Source organism: Rhincodon typus, chromosome 2 (genome assembly GCF_021869965.1).
Source record: "Rhincodon typus isolate 14 chromosome 2, sRhiTyp1.1, whole genome shotgun sequence".
In the NCBI taxonomy this organism is placed as follows: domain Eukaryota; kingdom Metazoa; phylum Chordata; class Chondrichthyes; order Orectolobiformes; family Rhincodontidae; genus Rhincodon; species Rhincodon typus.
Window position 1 is genome coordinate 124458190 of NC_063333.1, and position 20703 is coordinate 124478892.

Genomic DNA, 20703 nt, shown 5'->3' on the forward strand with positions numbered 1-20703 from the left:
CCAGACTGGGGGAGGGGGTGGGGGCCGAAACAGCATCAGGAACGCTAGTGTGCGACACAAGAATCTGATAAGCAAGAGTGGGGACGAAGTTTGATGTAGGAACCATGGGAATGACACTGCATGGATAAGAGGCATGGTCGACATGAGGTCCGGTCCAATGACATATAAAGTTTGTGTTGATGCAGCGGTCCTGAATGCGCCCAGCTCCTGAACAGCCTTTCTGACTGTTCCGGAACCCATGCGTTTTCACTATCTGTCAATCATTGAAGTTACCTCGGAATCTGAGATGGACATGGTAGATATTGCTGCCTCAACACTGTCTCTGCCTCAATGCCATTGCTGCCTGAAGAAGAGAATGAATTTCTTCCGAGATGCTGTGTGCACAAGAGGCGAGCTATTGTGTGTTACACGCTGCGTGTATCAGAACAATGTTAGAGGAACTTGACCCTGCCCCAGGAGTAGCTACAAAAGAAAAAGAACTGGCCTATCTCCTCGGACTCGGAGGGACTGTAACAAGGTCAGATAGGTGGAACTCATAGATTGAGTTCCCTGATTGATTGATTTTGATTTATTGTAGTCACACATACCTTAGTATTTTATTTTTAAGCAGTATTGGCAGATCATAGCAAACAAGGACGTATAGATCATAGGGTGCTTAGACAGAGTGAGACATGCAAGATTATGGCTGCACAGGAGGTCTGCAAAGCAAGATCAACATTATTTGAAGTTAGGTCCATTCAGCAGTCTAATAATGGCAGGGAAGAAGCTGTCCTTGAATCTGTTAGGGTGTGTGCGTGTGTATGTTCAAGCTGCTATATCTTCTGCTTGACCGAAGAGGTTGTAGGAGAGCATTACTGGGGTGGGAGAGTTCTTTGATGTTGGCAGCCTTTCTACAGCAATGAGAAGTGTAAATGGAGTTTAGGGATGGAAGGTTGGCTTCCATGATGGTCTGAGTTGTGCACACAACTTTGTGTCATTTCTTATGTTCCTGTGCAGAGCAGTTGCCATAGCCGGCCATAATACACCTGGATAGAATGCTTTCTATGGGGCATCTGAAAAAGTTGGTGAAGGTCCTTATGGACGTACTGAATTTCCTAAGCCACCTGAGGAAGAAGAGGAGCTGTTTGCCTTCTTGACCATTGTGTCTACGTGGGAGGTCCAGGACAGATTGTCGGTTATCATTACTTTAGAAACTTGACACTCTGGACCCTCTCCATTCAGCTCCGTTAGTGTAGATGGAGACATGTCCTCCTTTCTTGATGTCAATGATCATTTATTTTGTTTTGCTGATGTTGAGAGAGATGTTGTTATCATTGCAGCATGACACCAAAGCCCTGAATCTCCTGTCTTCTGAATCATTGTTGCTTGATACCAATTTAACCACAGTGGTGATGTCAGCAAACTTGTAAATTGTGTTCTTTTGGAATTTGACTACACAGTTGTGGGCATACAGGGAATACAGTAGCATGCTGAGAACGCATCCTTGTGGGGCGCCAGTGTTCAGGATTATCGTGGAGGAGGTGCTGTTGTCTGTCTTCGCTGTGGTTTCTGGTTTAGGAAGCTGAGGATCCAGTTGCAAAGGGCAGAGCTGAGACCTAGATCTTGGAGTTATGAGATTGGGTCTGTTAATCTGGTCCAATCAGAGAGAGCCCTGGCTGACAGAACGGGACTGTCAGACATCCTGTGCATTCGGAGCTGGATCAGTGCCAAGGACTCCCCTCGAGTAAATAAGGGGTGACTTGGTGATGGGATACTGGCCTGTCTGGAGTTATTTCAGATAGCATGATGATTGAGGTGGGATTTGAGGAAATGTTTAGGGCATTCATGTTGTGCTTTCAAGAGTCTTAGAAGCGACACTGTGGGTCTCCTATTGTCTTCTGGCTCCAGCTTGTTCGCTATATAGAATGTCCATGGGAATGTGTTCATCTTGCATCCTGTGAGTGTGCCTGAGCCAACGAAGTTATCTTTGTTGGAATACTAGCATACTTTGGAGATTTGCTCTGAACATTGGGGCATCTATAATTTTTTCCTACTTTGTGATGCTTCGAAGGCATTGTAGACATCAAAGATGAAAATTGTTGGCCTTCTTTCTTGCTAGTAAATCATCTATACTTCACAACTGTATACCAAGTTGCTGCAACACTTCACCTGCACTTCACAGAATCTAGTCTACTGCATTTGTTGCTCACAATGTGGTCTCCTGTATATTGGGGAAACGAAGCGTAGACTTGGCGACTGCTTTGCAGAACATCTACGTTCTGCTCACAATAAGACCCTGAACTACCTGTTGCTTGCCACTTTAATGCACCACCCTGCTCCCTGGCCAACATCTCTGTTTCTGGCTTGCTGCAGTGTTCCAGTGAAGCCCAACGCAAACTGGAGGAACAACACCTCATTTTCCACTTGGGGACCCTTCAGCCCTCCAGACTCAATATCGAGTTCAACAATTTTAGGGCGTAAACTCTCCCCAGCTCCCTACCCAACACACCGGGCCTTGTTATCACACAGCCTGCCATTACACACCCCCTGTTGTTAGTCACTAACAGTCCTCATTAACAACTATTCACCCTCCCAGCCTGATCGTTAGCAACTCCTTTGTCTGTCCAACTGTCTTTCTATCTCTTTGGGCCCTATCCTGTCGTTTACTCCTTACCCCAACCACCTCCCTATTTTATGCATATAAACTGACGTTTTCCCAGCTACCATCAGTTCTGAGGAAGGGTCACTGGACCCTAAACGTTAACTCTGTTCTGTCCTTCACAGATGCTGCCAGACCTGCTGGGCTTTTCCAGCAACTTTGTTTTTATTCCTGATTTACAGCATCTGCAGTTCTTTCGGTTTTTATGTTCTAGGGACTTGGGTTTGAATCTTAACATGATAAACGGTGAAATTTGAATCCAATAAAAAAAAAAATCTGGAATTGAGATTCTAATGCTGGCCATGAAATTATTATTGATTGTCAGGAAAAAACCCATTTGGTTCATCAATGTCCTTGATGGAAGGAAGTTGCCATCCTAACATGGTCTGGCCAATTATATGACAGCAATGTGGTTGATGCTTTAACTATTCCTCTGGGTAATAAATGCTGGTCTAGCCAGTGACAGCCATATGAATGAATAAAGCGAAATGAAATCTGTTTAGTTTACGTAAATATTCAACTTAGCATTTAAATTAAATAAGCACAGTTTTGATTTTGAGGGATTGTTTCTTTGAGATTTGCTTAAGCCCCCCTTCTGTTGGAAGTAGAAATTAAAAGCATTAACATTGAACTTAATGATAATGAGCCATATAATAGCAAGTTTAATCAAATTATGCTAATATCTGCCTCAGAAAGAAATGAACCACTTGATAAATCAGCATCACATTTGCAGGAGGTAAACCAATGTGTTTTATTGGCCATGAGGCAAAGGCTCTTTTAAACAGAAGAGGATAATTTGACATAAATTGACATTACACTAATATTTTCAAGGTATTTCAAAAGATGTCCTGCTAAACCAGAAAACAATTTTTAAAAAAAAAAAACAAATGGTGGCATAATTAAAATTATTGCAATGGATGTGTGATTCGGGGGAAAGAAAACTTGAGTTAAGCTGCAGCAGATCTGAATTAAGACAAAGTGCTGGAGGAACTCAGCAGGTCTGGCAGCATTTGTGGAGATAGAGAAACAGACTTAACATTTAATATCCAATGCGACTCTTCCACAGATCTTTCTCAATAGTTAGCGCACACTCCTCCTGAGTCAGAAAGTCAAGTTCTACTCCCTGGTGACTCCAGTTGAGTTTCTGGTCATTGATAATCCCCAGGATGATAGTGGGAGGTTCAGTGATGCCAACGCCAATGAATGTTAAGGGACTGTGGTTAGATTGTCCCTTACTGGAGATGGCCATTGCTTGGCATTTGTGTAACACAAATGTTACTTGCCACTTGTCAGCCCAAGACCGGATCTTGTCCAGATCTTGTTGCATTTGAACATGAGCTACTTCAGTATCTGAGGAGTTGTAAATGGTACTGAACATTGTGCAATCATTGGTGAACATCTCCATTTCTGACCTTATGGAGGGAACGTTATTGATGAAGCAGCTGAAGATGGTTGGGTGTAGGACTCTAACTGAGATGAGTAGAAATTTCTTCTGAGTGTTGAGAGTTTGTGGAATTCCTTGCCAGAGAGCTGTGAGGGCAGAGTCCTTAGGTGTATTTAAGTCTGAGATAAATTCTTAATCAGTAGAGTAATCAAGGCTTACAGGAAAATGCAGGAAAGTGTGTGTGAAGAATGTCCGATCAGACATGATCCAATTGAATAGTGGAACAGGCTCAAGGAGCCAAATATCCTACACCTTTCCTTATTTCTTTTGGTGTATGGATGTATTAAGTTCAGCGTCAAAAGTCAGATTGGTTATCACCATAGGCCCACATTAACAGCATTTGCTAACTGCTTCCAATGGAGTGTTATTTTTTGAAATCGATGATGAAGATGTAACAACATAACCTAATAACCCTGATTTCCTTGACTTTTGTAGTAAGGGTGAACAACTTGTAGGCGTTGGTCAGAAAATCTATCTGTCTTTTTGCTGCTGAGTTCCTGTGAGCAACTAGCATGGCATCATCAATGTGTCAGAGTTTTCTGATCAAGACATTGTACTTTTATAAGGTTGCTTTCACAAGGACCGATTGTTGAGCTTACTGTCTAACCTGCTATGTAGGTAAAATGTCCGTAGCTATAGGGAAGATGATAGTCAGGAGCATGGAGAAGAAAATACTAGAGTGGGCTCTTGAGTACAGCCCTGTTTCATTCCATTATTTACCTTGAAACTGTCTGAAGTGGTGCTGTCAAACAATTTAACCTTTTTTACTGCTGGCATGGGCCTCCAAGGTCTTTGTAGGGTAGCAACTTCCAGTAGCAGAACGCATTTATTGGCTTCCCAGTGGCGGCCACGCAGCTTAGAGGGAACATTGCTGTCAAACTGTACAGTACAGTTCATCATATCATGAAAAGGAATGGATGAAACTTAAGGGTCTGTTTTCTCAAGAATCTTGTTGTATCACTGCGGTGTTGAATGCTTTCATGTGAAATACTAAAAATTTGGTTTGTACTGTTGCCTACACTCCTTTCGTACCTTGCGTAGACGCAACCTTGCGCTAATATGATCTGTTTGTACGTGAAATCTTTTAATTATGACTTTACCAAAGACCTTCCCATTGATGCAGAGTATGGACATGTCACTGTATTCATTAAAATCTCCTTTTTTCACCTTTTTTTTTAAAAATATACTGTGATAACTTGTGCGTTATGCATGCCCTGAATACAGTCATTCTCTTAAAAAAAATCATGTAAGTGTGGCAGTAGATATGACTTTCTGTGCTTAAGCAATTTGTCTAGAATTGAAACTTTATTGGGTGCCTTTCTGCTTACTTGAGAATCAGTGGCGTTTTAGTGATCAATTGAAATGGGTTCTCCATTGAATTTAATCAGGAAATGCCAGGAAAACATAATGTGCAGACTTAGAGGTGTCTGTCATACAAGAGTTCGTACAGCTTACACTGGTGTTCAATGCAGTGATTACATTGTTTATTTCTGCTGCTGAGTATTTCACCATGAGTTGATTTCAAAGGGCAATTTTGATAATGGTTGGACCAAGCGTCCTTTTGTTTCTATTAGAACAGAGTTTGGATTTCTTGACATAAGATGATCCAGCCCTTATTTCCCTGATTACCATGACTAATTTCATGTCATGCGATATGCTAGTTTGTAGGGTTTGTTTTGATATCATGTAGGTGTTGATTTTGCCTCAATGACACATTTCATCTCGAAGACTCATACAGCATAGAAACAGACCTTTCGGCCCATTAGGTCTGTGCTGACCAAAAAAACACCAAATTGCACAATTCTCATTTACCTTCACTTGGTCCATTAATTACTATGCCCTGCACTCTGAAATGCTCATTTCGATGGTTTTTAAACATTGTGAGAGTACATGCTTCCACCACCCTCTCAGGCAGCACGTTCTATCAACCTCTGTGGAAAAAAATTTGTTAGATCGCCATTAAATCACTTAGTCCTTACCTTAAAGTTATGCACTCAGATATTAGACACATCTGCCATGGATAAAAGATTCTCATGATCTACTGTCTATGCCTTTCATAGTTCTGTATACTTCAATTATATACCCCGTCAGCCTATCCAGTTTCTCCTCAGAACTGAGACTTTTCATGCCAGGCAACATCCTGGTGAATCTCCTCTGCACCCCCTTCAGTACAGTCATGCTCTTCTGGTATTGTGGTGACCAGGACTACACACAGTAGTCTAACTAATGTTTTATAAAGTTTGTAACAAGACTTCCTCGCTCCTGTATTCTGTGCTGTGGCTAATGAAGGCAAGAATCCTGTATGTTACAATCAGTGAAGCACACCAAACCACCAAAATCTGTCAACTGCAAATTGCCATGCTTTCCCAAAAGCCTTTTCTTCTTCATTCAAAGGACGAGGGCATCGCTGGCTAGGGCCAACATGTACTGCCCATCCCAGAGGGAAGGTAAGCATCATTGCTGTTGGTCTGAATCATATGTAGTCCAGACCAAGTAAGGATGGCATTTTCCTTCCCTAAGGGACATTAGTGAACCAGGTGGGTTTTTCCAACAACTGACAATGGTTTCATTGTCATCTTTAGATTCTTAATGCCAAATTTTTTATTGAATTCAAAATTCCACCATGTGCCATGGCAGGATTTGAACAGGTTTCCGCAGAATTTTGTTTGCGTCTCTGGATTAAGAGTCCAGCCATAATACCACAAGGCCATCTCCTCCCCAATGTTTCTTGATATCTGTAAAACTGTGGCACCGAGGGATATTGGGTGCACACATGCAGGAAATCTAGATCCAAATTCCATAGAAGACCCCAGCACAAAATGCAGGTGGCTAACTAGATGGTATAACACCACAACACTGGCAATAAGGTAAGTGTTAAGGGGCTGTGCAAAAGCAAACACATCAAAGAGATTGAATCAACCAAGTGAAAGGCAAATTTGGGAAGCTGAACCAGCTTCCATTTGTATCGCATGTCCTGAAAAGGCTGGGCAAATACATTCTAAAAGCTAGAATCTACACAGAAGCTAATGCCAAAATATTACTGCTACACATCCTGAAAACATACCTTAGTGAGTAGCACTTCATGGTACAGCCTGAGAGAGATGTTTTAAGGTGTATAACAGATGACCAATTCTGTGCTTTGGTAGGATTATGCAGTGCCATTATGCAAGCTTGATGTCCTGAAATCAACTACATGGTAGTTGCCAATAGTCCAGCATTGGCAGGACCACCAATATTTACAGATCTTAGCTTGTCTCAATTCATGAAATTCCAACTACTTCTACTGTTGAAGGAATAGACTGCATATGACACAATTAGATCAGTCAATGAACTGCAAGAATTTTGTTTATTCATTTATGGAACATAAGTGTTGCTGGCTGGCCAGTATTTGTTGCCTGTCCCTAGTTGCTCTTGAGAAGGTGGTGGTGAGCTGCCTTCTTGAACCTGCTGCAGTCCATGTGCTGTAGATAGACCCACAATGCCCTTAGTGAGGGAAGTCCAGGATTTTGACACAGCTATAGTGAACAAATAGTGATATATTTCCAAGTGGCTTGAAGGTGAACTTGCATTTTGTGGTGTTCCCATGTATCTGCTGCTCTTGTCCTTCTAGTTGGGAATAGTTGTGTTTGGAAGGTGTCGTCTAAGGATGCTTGATGAATTTCTGCTGCACATCTTGTAGATATTACACATTTTGCCACTGAGTGTCAGTGATGGAGGGCGTGGATGTTGTATACATGGTGCCAGTTGAGCAGGCTGCTTTGTCCTCGATGGTGTCAAGCACCTGGAGTGTTGTTGGAGCTGCACTCATTCCAAGGAAGTGAGGAATATTTCATTACAATTCTGCCTTCTGCCTTATGCCTTGTAGATGAAAGACAGCCTCTGGGAGGTCTGGAAGTGAGATGCTCGGCATAGTATTCCTAGCCTGTGACCTGCTCTGTTTATATGGTGAATCCAGTTCAGTTTCTGGTCAGTGGTAAACCCAGGATGTTGATAGTGAGGGATTCAGTGATGGTAACACCATTGAATGTCAAGGGGTGGTGGTTGTATTGTCTCTTATTGGAGATGATCACTGCCTGGCATTTGTGTGGCTCAAATATTATGTGCCACTTGTCAGCCAAAGCCTGGATATTTGTTCAGACCTTGTTGCATTTGAAAATGGACTGCTTCAGAATGTGAGGAGTTGCAAATGGTGCTGAACATTGTACAATCATAAGGTCAGAACTGAGTATGTTCACTAATGATGGAGGGAAGCAGCTGAAGATGGTTGGGCCGAGGATACTACACTGAGGTACTCCTGCAGGGATGTCCTGGAGCTGAGATAACTAACCTCCGACAACCTTCTTCCTACGTGGCAAGTATGAAACCAACTAGAAGAGAGTTTCCTACTGATTCTGATTCCTATTGATTTCAGTTTCGCTGCAGATCCTTGATACCTTGGTCAAATGTGGCCTTGATGTCAAGGGCTGTCACTCTCACCTGATCTCAGGATTTTAATGCATTTGTTCATGTGTGAGCCAGGACTGTATTGAAGTCCGGGACTGAGTGGCCCTGGCAGTACCCAGATGAGATGAGAGTGAGGAGATTGTTGCTAAGCAGGTGCTGCTTAATAGCACTGTTGATGACACCTTCCATCACTCAACTGATGATAGAGAGTAGACTGAGGGGGCCGTAATTGGCCAGTTGGATTTGTTGCTTTTTGTGTACAGGACATACCTGGGCAATTTTTACACATTGTTGGTTAGATGCCTGTTTTCTAACTGTAGTAGAACAGCTTGGCTAGGGGAGCAGCAAGTTATGGGATGCAAGTCTTCAGTTCTCTTGCTGGAATATTATCAGGGCCCATGGCCTTTACGGTATCCAGTGCCTTCAACTGCTTCTTCATAGCACATGGAGTGAATTGATTTGACTGAAGACTTGCATCTCTGCTGGGGACCACTAGAGGAGACAGAGATGGATTAACCAGTTTGCACTTCTGCCTGAAGCATGCTACTTCAGTCTAACCATTTTTTAGTGATATTTTGGTCTCTTCCATCATTCAGAATGGGGATATTTCTGGAGCTGCCTCCTCCAGTGAGTAGTTTAATTGTCCAGCATTATTCAGGACTGCAGAGCTTAGATCTGTTTTGTTGGTTGTGAGATCGCTTAGCTCTGTCTATTGTTGCTTATGCTCTTTTGGCATGCAAATATTCCTGTTTGGTAGTTTTTTGTTTTTTAAATTTTATTCATTCATAAATAGACCAGCATTTATTGCCCATCCCCAATTGTTCAGACCGCAGTTAATAGTCAACCACATTGCTGTGGGTCTGGAGTCACATGTAGGTCAGACCAGGTGAGAATGGCAGATTTCCTTCGCTAAAGGACATTAGTGAACTGGATGGGGTTGGCTGACAATCCGCAACGGATTCATGGTTATCATTTAGACTCTTAATACAGATTTTTTTAAAAATTGAATTCAAATTCCACCATATGCCATGGTGGGATTTGAACCCGGGTCCCCAGAACATTATCTGGGTCACTGGATTAACAGTCCTTTAATGATGCCACTAGGCCATTGCCTCCCCAGTTGACACTTCATTTTTAGGTATGCCTGGGTCTTCTCCTGGCATGACCTCCTGCGCTGTCCATTGAACCAGGGTTGATTCCCTGGATTGATGGTAATGATTGAGTGTGGGTATGCTGAGGTTGCAGATTGTGCTAGAATACAATTATGCTGCTGTTGATGGCCCACAGTGCCTCATGGATGTCTATTCTTGAGTGACTAGATCTGTTTGAAGTCTGTCCCATTTAGCACGGTGATAATGCTACACAAAACAATGAAGGGTGTTCTCGACATTAAGACAGGACTTTGTCTCCACAAGGACTGTGCGATGGTTATTCTTCCCAATACTACCATTTGCAGTAGGCAGATTGGTGAGGCTGAGGTCAAGTATGTTTCTCCCTCCTGTTATTTCCCTCATCACTTGCTACAGACCCAGTTTAGCAGCTGTGTCCTTTAGGACCCAACCAGTTTGATCAGTAGTGCTGTTGCCGAGCCACTCTTGGTGGTAGGCATAGAAATCCCCCATCCAGAGCACATTGTGCACCCTTGCCAAGGTCCATGCTTCCTCCAAGTGTTGTTCAACATGGGAGAGTGCTGATTCATCAGCCAAGGGAGGTTGGCATATGGTAATTAGCAGGTGGTTTCCTGGCCCATGTTGAACCTGAAACCATGAGACTTCAGAAGGTACAGAGTCAATGTTGACAACTCCTAGGGTAACTCCCTTCTGACTATATGCCACTGTGCTGCCACCTCTGCTTGTCCTGTCCTGCTGGTGGGCCAGGACATATCCAGGGATGGTAATGGTAGTGACTGAGACATTTGTCTGTAAGTTATGATTCTGTGAATATGACCACCAGACTGTTGGTTGACTGTCTGGAGATAGCTGTCCCAATTTTGACACTAGAATCATAGAATCCCTACAGTGCAGAAAAAAGGCCATTCAGCCCAGTGATTCTGTACTGACCTTCTGAAGAACAACTCCCCACCCCTGCAACCCCACATGGTATTTTTACCATGGTCAATTCATCTAAATTGCACATCTTTGTCCTGTGGAAGAAACCGGAACACCTGGATGAAACCCACACAGATATGGAGAGAATGTGCAACTCCACACGGGCAGTCGTCCAAGGCGAACCTGGATGCTAGTGCTTTGTGCCACATGCCGCCCTAGAATGCCCCCAGATGTTAGTAAAGAGGACTTTGCAGAGTTGGCAGGGCTGTTTCTGCTAGTCTTTTCCGGTGCCTAAACCAATAGCAGGTAGTCTATCTGGTTTCATTTCTTTGCGATTTCATGAGATACAAATGAGTGGTCTGCTAGGCCATTTCAGAGAGCATTCAGGAGTCAACTACATTGCTGTGGGTCTGGAATCACATGTAGGCCAGACCAGGTGAGAATGGCAGATTTCTTTCCGTGAAGCTTATTAATGAGCCAGATAGGTTTTTCTTGCAATCGACAATGGTAGATTCTTCATTCCAGATTCTTTTATTGATTCAAATTCCTCCATCTGCCATCATGGGATTTGAACCCTAGTCCCAGAACATTAGCTGAGTTTTTGGATTAATAGCCTAGTGATAATACTACTAGGCCGTTACCTCCCATACGACTTTAAAGTAAAATATAAGCCAGTCATTAGGATGATTACAGCTGACAGAGTAGATTATCCAAACCACACAAAGACCAAGATATTCCTTTTGGTTTAGAAGTTTGGGAGGACTAGCATGAAAAGGATGTACACGTTGAAAGGTATGATTCTACGAAGTACAGAGGATCAAAGGGACTTTAGCATGCATGTCCATTGGTCCCTGAAAGCATCAGGATAGGTAAATAGGAGATGAAGGCAAATGGGATACTTGCAATTATTAGTCAAGGCATTGAATACAAGACTGAGGAGGTTATACTATAACATTAATTAGACCACAGCTGGATCACTGTGTACAGTTCTGATCACCACACTATAAGAAGCCATGATGTGGAGGTTCCAGTGTTGGACTGGGATGGACAAGGTCAGAAGTCAGACAAAACCAGGTTATAGTTCAATAGGTTTATTTGAAATCACAAGCTTTTGGAGCGTTGCCCCTTTGTCAGGCGACGTGAGAGAGAAGCATCCAGGCAGAGAGATAAAAAGATCATACAAATGGCATGAGTGGAGTGTCGACGGGCCGAATAATGGGTCTCTGCAGGTGATCAAGAGTGTCAGGCAGTGTGAGTCAAGTGTCAATTGCTGAATAACAAGCAAGGGGATGACCTATAATCTGATTAAATGAGGCGCAGAGATAATTACAAAAATTAAAAATAAGTTGTGCTGGCCTCTTAGCAAAGCAGCAGCCAGATCAGTGGCACTATAACTAGCACTTTTGTACAGCAGGGAGGGTCGAGTGTAGGCAAGCAGTAATAATAGGAGATTCTATAGTCAGGAGTACAAAGAGGCAGGTTTCTGTGGCTGCAAGCGAGACTCCAAAATGGTGTGTTGCCTCCCTGGTGCCAGGGCTGAGGATGTCTCTGAGTGGGCACAGGATGTTCCGAAGGGGTAGAGTGAGCAGCCAAAGGTTGTGGTCCATCTTGGCACTAATGACGTAAACAGGAACAGAGATGACATCCTGCAAAGAGTGTTCAGGGAGTTAGGTAGGAAGTTGAAAAGCAGAACCTGTAGGGTTGTAATCTCAGGATTACTTCCTGTGCCACGTGCCAGTGAAGCTAGAAGTAGGAAGATAGTATGGTTAAATACATAGCTAAACTGTTGGCGTAGGAAGGAGGGTTTCAAATATTTGGATCATTGGGATGTCTTCTGGGGCAGCTGGGATGTGTACAAGAAGGACAGGTTGCACCTTAACTGGAGGAGCGCCAATGTCCTGGCAGGGAGGTTCCCTAGCGCTACATGGAAAAGTTTAAATTAGTGTGGCAGACAAGGCCAGAACCAGAGCAACAGATCAGCAAGTAAGATGACTAAGGAGGAATCTGAGACTGAGGCCAGTAAAAGTAAGAGAAAGACCAGGCACGGGGAGGTTGCTGAACACAGTAGGATTGGCAGTCTCAAGCGCATTTGTTTTAATGCGAAGAGTATGGCAGATAAGACAAATGAATTTAGGGCTTGGATTAAACATATAACTATGATGTTGTGGTTATTACAGAGTCTTAGTTGAGAGCGACAAGACTGACAGCTTAACGTTCTGGGATTTAGATGTTTCAGGCTTGATAAAGAGGTGGGAGGGTTACGTTACTGATTAGGAGAATATCACAGTTGTACTGATGGAGGACATCCAAATCATTTATATAAATGACGAAAATCAGTGGACCCAGCATTGATCCTTGTAGCACACCGCTGGTCACAAGCCTCCAGTCTGAAAAGCAACCCTCTACCAAAAGAAGTATGTGGGATTTAGGAAATTGAAGATAGACAGCCCTCAAAGAATGCAAAGACAGCAGGAATGAACTCAAACAAGGAATTAGGAAGTCCAAAAAGGGCTATGAAATGTCTTTGGCACACAGGATTAGGGAGAATGCCTAAGGTGTTCTATACATACAAGGAGCAAGAGGGTAGGTCCACTCCAGACAAAGGGAATTTATGCATGGGTATGGAGGAAGTCGTTATGATCCTTAACAAATACATTGCATTGTTGTTCAAAAAGGAGGAGGACATGGTGGATATTGAGTGTCAAAAGGGGTATGTTGATATTGTGGGGCATGAAATATAAAGGAGGAGGACTTATTGGGTGTTTCAAAAAATATTAAGGAAGACCAGTCTCCAGCACCTGATGAGATCTATCCTAGAATGCTGAGGGAGGCAGGTGAGGAAATTGTGGGGGCTTTGTACAAAATCTTTGTATCCTCTATAGTCATATGAGGCCCTTGCCTTTATTGCTAAGAACTTTGAGTATAGAAGTTGGGACGTCATGTTGAGCTTATACAGAACGTTGATGAGGCCTCTTCTGGCCTTGTGTGTGCAGTTCTGCTCACCCTTTTATAGGAAGGACATTATTAAACTGGAGAGGGTTCAGGAAAGATTTACCAGGATGTTGCTGAGAATGGAGGGTTTGAGTTGTAAGGAGAGGTTGGATAGTCTGGGACTTGTTTCACTGGGGCATAGGAGGTTGAGGAGTGACCTTAGAGGCTGATAAAATCATGAGGGGCATAGATAAGGTGAATAGCAAAGGTAAGAGAGTTCAAAACCAGGGTGAGAGGTGAAAATTTAAAAAGGACGTGAGGGGGGCAACATTTAGCAACCCTCTGCATGTAAATGTGTGGAATGAACTGATGCAGGAAGTAGTGGATGCAGGTACAGTTACAACATTTAAAAGACATTTGGATAAGTACATGAATAGGAAAGGTTTGGAGGAATATGGGCCAAATGCCGGCAGGTAAGACTAGTTTAGTTTGGGGACATGGTCAGCCTGGACTAGTTGAACCGAAAGGTCTATTTTTATGCTGTATGACTCTGACTGGAGAATAGTCAGCATTGTTCCTTTGTTTCAGAAGGGCAACAGGGATAATCCGGGAAATTATAGGCTAGCGAGCCTTATGTTATTGGAGAAGATTCCAAGGGGCAGGATTTACTCCCATTTGGGGAAAAATATGGACTTATTAGTGAGAGGTGGCATGATTTTGTATGGGGAGTGTTGTGTCTCACAAACTTGATTGTCGTTTCCTCAAAAAATGCAAAGATGATTAAAGGTAGGGTAGTAGATGTTGTTTATATGGACTTTAGCAAGGCCTTTGTCACTCATGGTAGGCTGATATAAAAGGTAAAGTCAGAACAGACCCACGGCAAGCCAGTACAATGGATGCAAAACCTGCTTAGTCATAGAAGACAAAGGTGGAGGGTGTTTTTCTGACTGGAGATCTGTGACCAGTGGTGTTCCGCAGGGATCAGTGCTGGGACCCCTGTTGTTTGTAATATGTATAAAGACTTGGAGGAGAATTTAGGTGGCCTGATTAATAACTTGGACGACACAAAGATTGGAGAAGCTATGGATGGTAAGGATTGCCAGAGGATGCAGCAGGATATAGGTAGGCTGGAGACTTGGGTGGAGAAATGCCTGATGGAGTTTAATTCTGACAAATATGAGGTGCTGTATTTTGGAAGATCCAATGCAGGAGGAAGTATACAGTAAATGACAGAACACTTAGTAGTATCAACATACCTAGGGATCTAGGCATACAGGTCCATAGTTCCCCGAAGGTAGTAACACAAGTGGATTGACTGGTCAAGAGGCATATTAGCATGCTTGACTTCATTGATCAGAGCACAGGTATAAATATTAGCAAGTCATGTTGCAGCTTTATAGATCTTTACATTTGGAATATTATGTACAGTTCTAGTCTCCACACTACGAGAAGGATGTAGAGGAGGTTTTGGAGAGGACACAAATGGTTTATCAGGATGTTGCTTGGTTTGGAGGGTATTGGCTATAAGGAGAACTGGGACTAACTTGGTTTGATTTTACTTGAACATAAAAAGATGGTGGCAACCTGACAGAAGTTCACAAAATTGAGAAGCATGGATAGAATGGATGTTTGGAATCTTTTTCCAGGGCAGAAATGGTCAATTATTAGGTGACATAATCTTAAGGTAAAAAGGGGTAAGTATAAAGGAGATAACAAGGTGTAGAGCTGGATGAACACAGCAGGCCAGGCAGCATCAGAGGAGCAGGAAAGCTGACGTTTTGGGTCTGGACCCTTCTTCAGAAAAAGTAAGTATAAAGGAGTTGTGAGAGGTACTTTTTTTACACAGGGTGGTAAGTGCCTGGAATGCACTGCCAAGGATTTGGTGGAGGCCGATACAATAGCAATGTTTAAGAGGCATCTTGACAGATGTATGAATAGGCAAGGGATAGAGGGATATCAACCTTGTAGAGTAAAAGGGTTTTTAGTTTTGAAAGACATTGTGTGTTGGTGAGTCTTGGTAGGCTGAAGAGCCTGTTCCTGTGCTGTACTGTTCTTTGTTCCTTGTTTTGGTTAGTAGAAATCTCCAGATTGGAGGCTCCTACAAAAGTCTCAGGTTATGAGAACTTGAAAGGAAGTCCAGTCTTCCAGAGCTGTAGAAAAATATTGAGGCAGCAAAACTGCAAAGAGTCAGTTGAGTAAAAAATCTTAGTTAAGGACATTGTTGAGGAAAGAGTTGAATCATTGGTTTTGCTATTTTCAGCAAGATCTTTCTAAATTTTTGTATTTGGCTGTTTTTCTTTGGAAACATATACAAGCTTATTATACAAATCTATCAAGCTAGGTTTAGCCTGGGATCTCATTTGTCCAGTATTCCAGTCAGCTGAGATCTCAACAGTATGGATGTTGTCACTGTGCATGGTGTCTTGAATGTGGGTGAAACAGGGTACCGGGAGGTTGCTTCTTGATATTTCTATGGAACTCCCTAAGATAATAAAATGTATAAAATGTAATTTGCAGCAGCACTCTCTCTTCCCTTTGTATCCTCTCATCCCATTTTGCAGCACCCTCCAACAGAGACACAACCTCACTTCCCCTCTGGGCCCATCAGCCATTTACCTACACACTACTTGCTACACTTCCTGTTACAGGTTGTTTCTGTCCTGCATTTGCTGCTGTTTGGGTGAACAGTGATAAGTGAGTGAGAAGATAAGTGGCTGTTGGGCTGGGATGGGAACGAAAAGCAGCTCCTCACTGATGCTGTGACTTTCGCATATGGGGAAGATTTTCCTGTAATTGGTCATCTCTGTAAATGAATTTTGCAGGCTGTTTTGGGGAAAATTTACGTGCTGTCCCCATGTATTGTGAACAATTCCAAGTTCCATTTTGATTTAACATTTCCTTCTATTTTAAATTCTATATACTAGAAATAAATCCCAGTGCTTTTCTGTGAGCATTTCTGCTTGCCTAAGACACTGCTAATGAATTTTTCACCTGTTACTTTAGAAACTGCAGAACAAAGGAATCTTATTTGCCAAGGTGTGCTTCATTTCTTCAACAAGGATAAGCACATCACCTAACATTCTATGTTAAACTGCTTTTGTCACTTGACTGCTCTGCAATAGTTGAGGAATAACTTGCAAGATTGGTGAAGGACGTTGTAGGTTTAGAGTCAGGGTGATGGATCACATTCATGTATTTATAGTATAATTAAAGAAAACCTATGAAAGGAAGTATTTCATGTGGATGAATCTTGGCACTTTCAATCTGTTAAGTGTCTGTTTTAGTTTTACCTTTATAAACTGTAATTTCTGGTTATTTTCACCAGATGGTGCTGTACAAGAGATTTTATTTGAACCTTGGAATATTCTTCAAGAAAAGTGTGACAGCCTTGGAATTCCATGCCAAGTGTGACTTGCTCAAATAGGCAAGCATCACATGACGTAACAGTGATCCCAAAGATGTTTGATATTCATCCTGTAACAAAGTATTAGAATTGCACATTCTTGCTTTCCTGTTTCAATGCTAGTAAATGTGCTCATTCAACCTTCTTTGTTTATGTAAGAGACAATTTATGCTATCCTCAATGGTATAGGAATTCTATTGAATATTATTTTGTTTTTATAAATGTGTTTTTTTTATTTTGTATTTGTGGTTGCTGTCGATTAATATTTGCTCAAGCTGAATTTTACCTGCTCGAGGGCTTGGCTATCATAATCCTTGTTGAATACAGTCTATGTGGTTTGTAGTGATATTTTTCAGTTGGCTGCTAATTTAGCGAAGCTGGAAGTTGTGTGAGATGTTTACTGTATCCAAAACTGAAATGATTCATTTATAATTGCTTGCTTTATATTAAATGATTGCGCTGGTCCTCACTGAATGTATAGCAGATGAGTGTCTTGGGCTGCGATTTACACTTCTAGTAAAGGAAACACCAGTCTCTACATCAGAAGATTTCTTAACATGCCTGGTTTTTGTTTATTGACACAAGACTGATATTGTCAGCAAATTACATTGACATATTTGCAAAGCTGCCACTGTTTTCCAAAGCTATGAATTTCCAATCAATTACTAGAATTGATGACTAGTTCATTAAATATTTTGATTATTGCTTTCCATAATCTTCAATTTTGAGGTCTTGGGAAGGTGAATTAACTCTCACAACTTACAAATTTTGACATCAATCAATTAAATATTGAGTGCAGTTGCTACTTTGAATTCAATTTTAATCCACTCATGGTGAAAACATTTTATAGTTTGGATAAATAAGATGGTTAACTAGTTCTCATTTTCCATTTCTACCATTGATTTGTCTTCAAATTTCATCCATACTTGATGTGGCTTAACTTGGAAGCTCTGAGGGTGGCAAGGGCACAATGTATGCTGGGCATGAGGCATTGATGTCCATTGCAAGAGTGACTGGGTAGGACCAGAGTAGACACAGCTGGCAGGGTTTAAAAGGGCATACCTGCTGGACTGAGTCTATGGCAGATGCCAAGGGAATCAACAAGATGGAAAGCCTTACTTGACTGTATCTTCACCAATCTACCTGTTGCAGATGCATCTATCCGTTATAACTCGGAAATATGTCCAAGTCAGGATGATGGCTGGCATGGAGGGGAGCTTGCAGGTAGTGGTGTTCCCATGTATCTGCTCCATTTGTTCTTTTAGATGGTAGTGGTCATGGGTTTGAAAGGTACTGATGAAGGAGTTTTAATGAATTTCAGCATTGTAAAGACTGTATCTTTTTCTTTTTCTGTGTATTTAATTGTGAACTGAAATGGGCAAAGGATTCTTAAAATCCAAGGATTGTGCATGGGATTGCTGCACTCTTTAAAGAAAGCTACCAAAATTTATTTGAAATGGTTTTTATACTGCTGTTTTGCTCAACCAGTGGAGGGGGCTGGTTGTTGACAGATTGGTGCTACCGGGTATTTACAAAATGAAGTTTGCCCTTAAACAAGCAGCTGTTTGGTTTGAGGGAGTAGTGACCAGTTGTTAAAAGCAAAAGCCATCAGCCTGCTGACAGAAATGGGATTGGGCTTCTGGGTCGCTGAACAGCTTTTGAGTATGAATGATACTGCCAGAGGCCTTTGGCCCTCCAAGAGGGTAAATGGTGTCTCTCTGCAGCAGACTGTACCTGAGACCTGAAGAAAGCCAGTCATCATCTGCCATTTAAGTAATAAGTCAGACTTCATAATTTGTGGGCTATTACGCTGTGCCTCCTGCAAGGAAGTGTAAAGTACCTGGATGAGAGAGGTTGAAGAACAGGAAGTCCTGAGAAGCAAAATGATCCTCTCAGGCTTTTGGGAGTCACAAGGTGAGTTACTTGATGCAGGACTCCAGGCTGCTGTTGTCACCACAATATTTGTATGGCTAGTCCAATTTAGTTTCTGATAAATAGTATTGCCCAGAATGTTGATAGCCGGGGATGGGGTTTGTTGACATCAATACCATTGAAAGTCAAGAGATGGTGGTTAGATTCTTTTTTTTTTTTTGTCAGAGATGATCACTGCTTGACGCTTGTGTTATTTTGCAATTGTCAGCCCAAACCTTGACATTGTCCAGATCATAGGATCCCCACAGTGTGGAAGGAGGCCATTCAGCCTATTGAGTCCATATCTACTCTCTGAAGAACATCCCACCCAGACCCACCCCCATCCCATCCCAGTAATCCTGCAATTCCCATGACTAATCCACCTTCCCTGCACATCCCTGGACACCATTGGCAATTTAGCATGGCCAATCCACCTAACTTGCACATCTTTGGACTGAGGGAAGAAACCGGAGCACCCGGATATGTCCCACGCAGACATGGGGAGAATGTGCAAACTCCACACAGGCAGTTGCCTGAGGATGGAATTGAACCCAGGTCCCTGGTGCTGTGAGGCAGTAGTGCTAACCACTAAGCCACGATACCGTCCTGAATCTTGTTGCATTTGGACTGCTTCAGTATCTGAGGTGACCCAAATAGTGCTGTAAACTGTGCAATCATTAGTAAACATCCCCACTTCTGACTTTTTAAGATGGAGGGATGGTTATTACTAAAGCAGCTGAAGGTAGTTGGGATTAAGACACTACCCTGAAGAACTTGGGTTTTTGTAGTGTGGTAGTAATATTGCTACTTCTGGATAATGCCGCTTGTTTTAGAAGTGTCCAATAACATGTCTGAACCTGTTGATTTTAAAATATCTACTGGGACTGAGATGATTGACCTCCAACAACCACAATCATCATCCTTGTGCTATGTATGACTCCAATAAGCAGAGAGCTTTCCCCTGATCCCATTGACACCTGTTGTGTTAAGAGTCTTTATATTTTATCAAATTTTACCTTTATGTCAAGGGCAATCAGTCTCCCCTCATGTATGAAGCTTAGGTCTCTTGTCCACGTTTGGACCAAGACTGTAATGAGGTCAGGAGTTCAGTGGCTCTGGCAAAACCCAACTGAGCTTCAGTGAACACACTATTGCTGAGTAAATGTTGCCTGATGGCACTGTCTACGATACGTTCATCACTTTCTGCTGATTAAGAATAGTCTGTGGAGTTGTACTTAGTTGTTTGAATTTGTCCTGCTTTTTGCGTACGGGGCACATTGACAATTTTCCACATTGTCAGTTAGATAACTGAGCGGTGGCTGTATTAGAATGACTTGGCTAGGGGCACGGCTAGTTCTGGAGCATTGGCCTGAGTACTATTCCTGAAATGTTGTCAGGACCCATAATCTTTGCCGTATCCACTGTCATCAACTGTCTCTTCACATCGTGAGGAGTGGATCAAATTGGCTGAAGACTGATATGTGATGCTGAGGACCTCTGGAGGAGGGTTGAGATGGATCATCTGCTTGAAGGATATTCTCAATGTGCAAGTAAGATTTTGTTCCCACAAGGTCTATGAATGGATCTGCAATGCCCACATAGTTGCTGACCTAATTACAGACTTGGTTAAAACAGGGACAAAAGAGCTGAAGCCTAGAACTGAGGTGAGAGAGATTTTAGGTTATAGTCCAACAGATTTATTTGAAAACTTGAGCTTTCAGAGCCTCGGTCCTCCTTCAGGTGTCAATGAGAGAGGTAGTATCTGACACAGAATTTATAAGTAAAAGATCAAAGGGTCACACCACTGATCAGGATGTACTAAACGAACACACTCGCAGATCCTCTTGAATACGTACACGCACACGTGCACACAGATACTTGCTCT

The 20703-nt window shown here is 42.4% G+C and overlaps 1 protein-coding gene across 2 annotated transcripts in view; it reads left to right on the top strand.

Annotated features, from left to right (window-relative positions):
• Window positions 1-20703, top strand: part of LOC109924677 (oxysterol-binding protein-related protein 10) — a 185135-nt gene that overhangs the window by 85733 nt on the left and 78699 nt on the right. The window lies entirely within an intron of this gene.